The sequence below is a fragment of the Asparagus officinalis genome, chromosome 5 (genome assembly GCF_001876935.1).
Source record: "Asparagus officinalis chromosome 5, Aspof.V1, whole genome shotgun sequence".
Taxonomy (NCBI): Eukaryota; Viridiplantae; Streptophyta; class Magnoliopsida; order Asparagales; family Asparagaceae; genus Asparagus; species Asparagus officinalis.
The window spans coordinates 126895009-126903890 of NC_033798.1; the positions used below are offsets into that span (position 1 = coordinate 126895009).

Sequence of the window (8882 nt, forward strand, 5' to 3'; positions counted from 1 at the left end):
CCACTTTTTCAACACTCCCAAAACCCCAAAAGCAAATCCACAATTTTCCGAGTCCCCAAAACACAAAACCAAAGAGTTTAAAACATGTGAAGACCATAATACCCTTTCTCTCCCTTTCTCTCTCTTTTTCATGATGTCATTGTGATGATTTAAAATGGGTTTTTGGGGAAAAAATTCTAATTCCCTCCAATATTTTCCAACGGCGTCAACATTGGCGATGAAACTTTCCCAACGTTCGTTCACGAGGTGAAGAAAACTACAATCTTGAATACTGTGATGACGAGTTGCGATGGATTCAGCGTCGTTGTTTCGAAGAAAAAGGCAGGAACTCCGACGACTCCCAGTGTAATTTTCCCTTTTTTAACTTGTACTTGAATCTGAGTACTATTTTTTGGGCTAATTTGCATATTGTTATAATTTTTTTAAAATCGATGACTTGAGATTATATTAGAGTATACAAATTTATATATTATTGTTAATGAGTTTGTTGTTAAGGTTAGGAGTTGGTTGTGAAGTTTACGAGTTGGTTGTCAATGTTATAAGTTGGTTGTCAAGATTAAGAGTTGGTTGTGTTGGTTGTGAAGTTTACGAGTTGGTTGTCAATGTTATAAGTTGGTTGTCAAGATTAAGAGTTGGTTGTTAAGGTTACGAGTTGGTTGTCAAGATTACGAGTTGATTGTGATGGTTACGAGTTGGTTGTGAAAGCTACACGTTGGTTGTGGAACTCGGTAAGGAGTTGGTTGTGAAGGTTACAAGTTGTTTTTTTCCTGTGTTTTTTGAGCTGCTTGCTTAACTAGCCTGTACATATAATGGGACGGTCGTGCGTCGGGATAGTTATGGGTACATATTTTTTTGTAACCATGGTTGGCTGTATCCTAGGGTTGGGATGTAGCAAGTGACTCTGTAATCAATCCTTCTTTAGGGAATTAAAGGCGGTTGGAGGCTCATTCTCCGACTCTCCATCCTTCACATCTAAAAAAAAGACGGTATATTGTTGGGTTCTAACACAAGAGAGTCTAATATAATTCAAAACCCCTAAATTGATTTGCAATCAAGAACTCTCTCATATTTATAGAGGCAATAACACGCATTTTTCTCTATTAGGCTAGATTTTAATGTTGTAATTTTTTTTGAAATTGATGACTTGAGATTAAAGTAGAGTCTATAAATTTATATATTGTTGTTATTTCACTGTAATGAGTTTGTTGTTAAGTTTATTAGTTGGTTATGAAGGAAAATTATGTGTTGATTTTGAAGATTACGAGTTCATTGTGAAGTTTACGAGTTACGAGTTGGATGTGAAGGTTATGAGTTGATTGTGAAGGCTATGAGTTGGTTGTTAACCTCGGCAATGAGCTGATTGTGATTGTTGTTAACTATCCTTCAAAACCAACTCTTTCCAACTCGTAATCTGCACAACTAACTCCTAACATTAACAACCAACTCGTAACTTTGACAACCAACTCGTAAACTTCACAACCAACTCGTAACCTTTAAAACCAACACGTAACCTTCTTTCAGAACGAACTCATAACCTTAACAACAAATTTACTACAGTGAAATAACAACAATATGTAAATTTACAGACTCTACTTTAATCTAAACTCATCGATTCCAAAAAAATTATAACAATATGCAAAATAACAAAAAAAATATAGCACTCAAGTTTAAGTATAAGTTAAAAAAGAAAAAAATTACACTGGGGGTCGCCAGAGCTCTAACTTTTTTCTTCAGAACGGCGACGCTAAATCCATCACAACTCATCATCACCGTCTTCAAGATCAAAGTTTTCTTTCACCTTGTAAACGAACGCCGGGAAAGTTTCATTACCTATGTCAACACCGTTGAAAATTATTGGAGGGAACTAGAATTTTTTCTCTCAAAACCCATTTCAAATCATCACAGTGACATCATGAAGAGAGAGAGAAGGGAACTAGAATTTTTTCTCTCAAAACCCATTTCAAATCATCACAGTGACATCATGAAGAGAGAGAGAGAAAGTGTATTATGGTTTTCACATGTTTTAAACTCTTGAGTTTTGTATTTTGGGGCTCAGAGAATTGTGACTTTACTTTTGGGGGGTTTGGGAGTGTTGAAAAAGTCTTGGGGGCGGAATACTTGTAAGAAAATTGGGGGCTAGAAGCAATTTTCCCTTTTTAAAACTGGTAAGGAAGATTTAATTTCAATATCTCAACTGGAGCAAAATAGAATACAATACTACCGTATAGACCATTAACATAACAGAGTACGTTGATACATAATACAAGAGAAATGCATCATTATGTCGATGATAATATTTCAATAAGCATATGGGCGTCATCCATCCACCGTGCCATGTGGATCATGCATGTAAATTCCACCAAATCTCATCAATGATGTGCCGTGTACAGGGTATTTTCTCATAAAAAATAGGAGAAATATGTATGCATACAAATTTTGATTTTCATGGCATCTGTTTCGGTACCATAATCCTTTAGGTCCAGAGTGCGAAGGTGAATTAGTTCCTACAGTTTTCTCAGTGATTGATCTATTAAATTTTCCCACGGCAATTTGGGGAGAACGCAAAATATCAAAAGGTCGCAGATTGCATAAATAAAATAAGAGAAAAAAAATAAAATGAAATGAAAACAAACCTGGATCCTTTGGCGACTCCTTAACTCGCCTCCTCCCTCAATTTCTCTCTGCCCTAACCGGCCCTTTTATGCAGATTCGAAGAACCTAGTCCCAGTAGGAAAAGACTTCCATTAACTTTTTTTTTTTTTAAGTAAGATTTTCATAACCTTAATTACTGGGCTCTCGCTTGTGGGTCCCACTAGGATTTTCATAACCTTAATTACTACTTTTAATAGTACTAGGCTCTCGCTTTTGGGTCCAAATGCAAATAGCATGCCATCATCCGCACAACAATCAAACATCAAAGGAACAGAACCCTAACTTAATGAACAAAAAAAAAATTTGAAAAATAGATCGAGAAGAAAACTCACAGTCAATAATAAATTAGTCGAATTTGAGCAGGGAGCAGGGATCCGAACCCTTCTTCTCCTCGGCGGACAAAAGAGCGAAATAGAGAAGAAGAATCGGGCGGAGAGAACAGCTACAAGGACCAAAAGGAAACCCTAGATCGATCGATGGATGGAATTGGGGTACTGGATTTGGGGGCCTTAAGGGGGCTGTTTGGTTGGTTTTCTAAAATTTAAGAAAATGAAATCTTTGTAATTTTTTTATTAAAATATTATTTTTACCCATTTTCATCTTTAAAATTCACCCCCAACAAAAAGAAATATATACACTTTTATCAATAAAATATTATTTTTATCCACCAACTCATCACATCTCATCTTATTTCTTACTTTTAAAAATAAACCAAACATAAGAAAAGGAAATTTTTGCTATTTATACGGCAATGTCAACGTTGATTCATTTTTCATACTTATGTAAGCAAGTGATTTTCAGACTTTCAAATTCACTCTCACATTGCCAAACACTATTTCACTTTCTAGTGATCTTAACATTTTTTTGGTCTCTTGATCTTCTTTTCCAACTTAAGTTCCAACCAATCTTAGTTGTGAATTAGTTCCCGAGGATTGTGCACAAAGAGAGATTTTCGCCTGCTACTTATTAACTCTGTTCTGTTGGAAAACTGGTTTTAAACTTACATCCATTTCAGAAGCTATGGAACTACAATTGAAAATACCGAATGCATCGTTCGCCATTTTGTTACTGTTTTTTATATTTGATTACCAAACAACTATTTCCAACAGCTTATATAGGTTGCTTATATGACTTGCTTTTAGAAGATAAAATTGAGCTTAATGATTATTGTTAAAAGATAAAATGTATATATGGTATATAACTAAGAAAGAGTAGAATGTTTTCAAAAGCATCCTTAAATTGCTTCAAAAAGCACTCCTTTAAAAGCAGAAACAGTTTTAATAAGCATGCTAAATTTTGTTCACCAAACACCATAATTGAGTGCTTCTTAGAAAAATAAGCAGCAAAAAACAATACTAATTGGCCCTTAATCCTCTCTATCACGCATAAAAAACCATGGAGGAAAGAACGAAAAAAATATGTTTTGAGAAAATGAATTTCTGTTAGAATTTAAAAGAAAGTTTTACAAAGTTTAGATCTGTTAGATTTTTTGGTCAAAACTGCTTTCCAAAATGAGTTTTCAAACTATATATATATTAACTATAAGTACTTTTCATAAATGCTTAGTACCCTAGTGGAAAGTTTATGTTTTGGTGTTTCAAAAGGGATTTGGATCCTCTCCACTACAAAAAAGTAGTGGAGAGATCACTGCTTTTAATCTCAATCGTTGATTATTTGGTAGGCGGTTATGATACAATCTAAATCTAACACTTACCATACCCCCGTGTATTGCACTCATTCCTAATTTACACTAAAAAAAATCACAACCATTAATTAGATAATCAATGGCCGTGATTATGTAGTGGTCTCTCCACTGTTTTTTTTGTAGTGGAGAGGATCCGAATCCTTTCAAAAGGTCCCTTGTTCGAGGCTTGCCAATGACAAGCCGAGAAGTGTTTTATTTGAATTAATCCCTTATAAGTTCTCGTGGGTCGTGGGCCATGGGCCGTGAGCCATGGGCCGTGGGCCAATGGGCCGAGGATCGGGGCTAATCGGGCTGAGGCACTAAGTGACGCTTTGTTAGGCACACTTTGCACTTCGTACGGAGGCATCAAGGCGAGGTGGCGTCAAGGAGGTTGCCTCGCAGGCTGCTTCGCAGCATGCGGACGAGCTACATATTCGCACGAGGGTGACCCTAGCGTTCTCGTAGTTTGACAAGGTTCGCTCGTTCAACGAGGTTCATCTATCATACGAGGTTCGTATGTTTGACGATGTTCGTTCGTTCGACGAGGTTCGTCTATCATACGAGGTTCGCTTGTTCGACGAGATTCGTCTGTCATACAAGGTTCGCATGTTTGACGAGGTTCGCCGTTCGATGAGGTTCGTCTGTCATACAAGGTTCGCTTGTTTGACGATGTTTGCTCGTTCGACGAGGTTCGTCTGTCATACGAGGTTCACTTGTTTGACGACGTTCGTTTGTCAAACGAGGTTCGTCTGACCCTCGCATTTCGTAGCAATGCTTCCATTGATTACCTCGTATTCAGGAGTTACTGCATGCAGCAGTTACAACAGTAATTAGAGCAATTTAATGTATTGATGTTACAATCTTAATTGCCATTGAGAATTGTAACAGTCACATTAATTGCTAGTGGCTCTTGAGCTGGCCTTAGAGGCCTATAAATAACGGCCTTAGGCAGATCTTGGTTGCTGCTGGAAACTCTCGCGAGCATAGAATACGAGCGTCGGTATACACACGCGAGCTTGGAAAACGAACGTCGAATCGACGTTGTTGTTGCTGTTGTTGAGCTTGGAAAACGAACGTCGAGTTGTAATGGATCCAGCGTCGCCGTTCCGAAAAAAAAAGCGGGAGCTCTGGTGACTCCCGGTGTAATTTTTTCTTTTTTTAACTTGTACTTAAATCTGAGTGCTATATTTTTTTAACTTGTACTTAAATCTGATTAATCTATTAAATTTTCCCACTGCAATTTTGGGAGAACGCAATATATCAAAAGGTCGCAGATTGCATAAATAAAATAAATAAAATAAAATAAAATGGAAACAAACCTGGATCCTTTGGCGACTCCTTAACTCGCCTCCTCTCTCAATTTCTCTCTGCGGTAACCAGCCCTTTTATGTAGAATTCGAGGAACCTAGTCCCAGTAGGAAAAGACTTCCATTAACATTTTAAAGTAAGATTTTCATAACCTTAATTACTACTTTTAATAGTGCCAGACTCTTGCTTTTGGGTCCCACTGGGATTTTTATTAAAACTAGTTGGATTGATTGCACGTGGTAAATTTTTTAATATTATTTTAAATTATAATTTTATTTAGGAAAAGATTTGATATAAATTTATTGAATGTAAACAATATAGCCAACATATGAACATAAGCTAAAAATTCACAACGTTTGAACAATAGAATTATATTTAGGGATCAATTAGGCAACAGTACAGTGGTTGCATCTACAAGGTGATTGATCAATCAAATACTATCACAAGAATATACCTAAAAGTATATTTGATGATGTTGATGTAAATCCAAGCTTATGAAGTTATGTCTTATGAATGTGCATTGCACGTTACTTTGTTGTTTCTTCAGGATCAAAATAAAAGATTTTCCTTTTAGCGCTTCAGTTTAAATTTTTTTGACTTTTGTATTATAAAATCTTAATAATCAATAGAAAGAGGAGAAACAGGGGGGCGATGATCCTAATGCTTCTTTTGGGTTCTACAGTTACATGAATCATGCATATTAGTACATCAAATCTTTTCCCTAAAATTCAAATTGATATTAGGTCACTAAATTTGGCTATTTTCAATATTACTACCTTATATCTTTCACATTTCCAAGTTAGTCCCTCAAATCATTCAAATTGTATTTATTTTTTATATTTGGTACCTTAAATCATTAAAATTTGAAATCAGTGCCTAAAATCATTGAAATTGCTAATCGGGTTAAACCTTAGTTCGTTTAGAAATTAGTTCATTGAATAAAAGTAGTAATTAGGGCGCTTAATTTGAAACAGTTTTAATATTTGACTGACTAATTTCAAAATATGAAAGACCTAAGGGGTACAATAGTGAAAAAACCCAGATATTTTTTGCAATATGAGACGAGTGATATTAGATTGGTCCATCATTGCATTGCAGAATAGCCCTTCTTTCCAATTATCCTATTCATGATGGATTTTGTGCATGATCAGCAGACGAAAGGCAAAGAATATAACAAAATTGCGCAATAAATAGCATTAAAAACAACAAATTTTGAGCTTGTAGACTGACGATATACGATACTATAAAAGTTATGAACAATATTTCATGCTTATAGTAGATTACTGCAATCTCAGAATTTTTTTTATTATTGCAAAGAATTTCACATCACAATTAACATAAGCCATCAAGACTAACAAATGAGTATTTCAGTACTATATTCATCATCGAGAAAGTGCCGCGGCCCATCACCTAATAACTACAAACACAAAAATTCCATAAAATTCATAATGTTGATAGATTAGATAGTAAAACGTAAGGATGCGCTGAAAAATTCATAATGTTGATAGATTAGATAGTAAAACGTAAGGATGCGCTGAAAACACAAATGTGAAGCACACTGTCACCAGTATTAACAATCTCATTTTGTAAAACGTAAGGATGCGCTGAAAACACAAATGTGAAGCACACTGTCACCAGTATTAACAATCTCATTTTGACATGAAATCATACTTTTAGGTTCATAAAAAGAAATCCCATCAAAGCAAGAGTTAGAAAAGCAAAAGATGACTTTTAGAGGTAGAATAATAAGCAAGCTCTAACTTGGGCGTGGACACGTCACAGAGCTTCTTCACATGACTTGGAAACATAAATCATGAAAGAATTTATATCACATACAGTCTGAATGAAATTAAGATATAATGCAGCATCACTAGATTCAAATTTACAAGCAAGAATAGAAGTTGGCGTTCGGTCAAATTTCAGCTGCTTCACTACCAGGTATAGTAGTATTAGTACAACCTATGCGTCTGTATACGTTAATATTGATGAGTATGAGACCTGAAGATGATAGTTATACGCACAAAATTTGTCAAATATGCTCCTATATATGAAAAATAAGCCATTGCCTAAAATTTTAGAGGTTAGTATAGCACGAATTTGTTGATCTCAGCAAGCATGACTCTTGGCATCAGGACATTCTGCTGAATCTTCTTAATCATTGGGATTCCATCATTCTTGGCTACTTCTTTGACATTAGAATAACTAAAATAATAAGATGATGATACACTTTAGAATAAAGCAGCCATAGTAATAATGTTAAATGGTGTAGTATTATTGTCATTGCAGGTTGTCTTACATCATGTACATGTAATCCTACTATTCAACTTTCAACTATTATTATGAATGATTGTCACCAAATAAGCTTATATTTGATATTAAGACAAGCTGCCCACTGTTATCATGAAATCAATTAAAAGTCTTATTCTATATGCTCTACATCATACATTTAGTCACATGAGTTCGTTGGAATACTTAAAACATTTGCATAATATGGAATTAATTGCTTTCCACTGAGTCAATACTCATAACTGTAAATACAAGTATCATTGGCTCTAGTTTTCATGAAAAGGAAAGTAACATATATTAGTAATTTAATGAACATGTTTTGAGCATAAAACAATAGCCAATTATTGAAAACAATCTCAAATGAGATTTACATGTTATTTTATAATTGTAATTAACTGCTAATTTAAAATGGGAACAAGAGGGTGGATAAATGCATATAAAAAACTATGAAGCACGGACACGGACACGACGACACGGACACGGACACGGACACGACAAAACCCAAAAAAATAGTACACGACGACACAACTAGATTTTTTAATATTATTATTATATATAGATAAATTTATAAAATTCAAACAACAAACTAAGATGTAATCCTCAAACACAAAATACTAAGCTACTAACAAGTCTAACAGTGCAAACATATAAAAATTTACAAGAGAATAAAGTTCAAGTTGCAACTAGTTCCATGACTACAAAATACTAAGTTACTAACATTGCAAAAATATAAAAATTACAACCAAAAGTGTATCTTAAAATAAAGTTTTCAAGTTGAAACATCAAAAAATTCGTTCTATGGCTTCTACTCCTTCATCCTCCTCAAACACAACGGCCTCCATCGTGGGTTCGTCAAGAGAAATGACAGAAACATCTAAACTGTCAGCACCTTGAAATGAGTCGAAGAGATCTCCACCAATATCCCACATTCTTGATTCCCCTTCCATATATA

General features: G+C 34.9%; 1 protein-coding gene across 1 annotated transcript in view; it reads right to left on the bottom strand.

Annotated features, from left to right (window-relative positions):
* Nucleotides 1-3195, bottom strand: part of LOC109841206 (splicing factor 3B subunit 1-like) — a 6331-nt gene extending 3136 nt beyond the window's left edge. The window contains exons 1-3 of the mRNA XM_020410113.1: nt 2985-3195; nt 2634-2718; nt 1699-1830 (exon numbers count right to left, since the gene is read on the bottom strand). The gene's annotated coding sequence lies outside the window, so the exon portion shown is untranslated. The remainder of the gene's footprint in view (nt 1-1698; nt 1831-2633; nt 2719-2984) is intronic.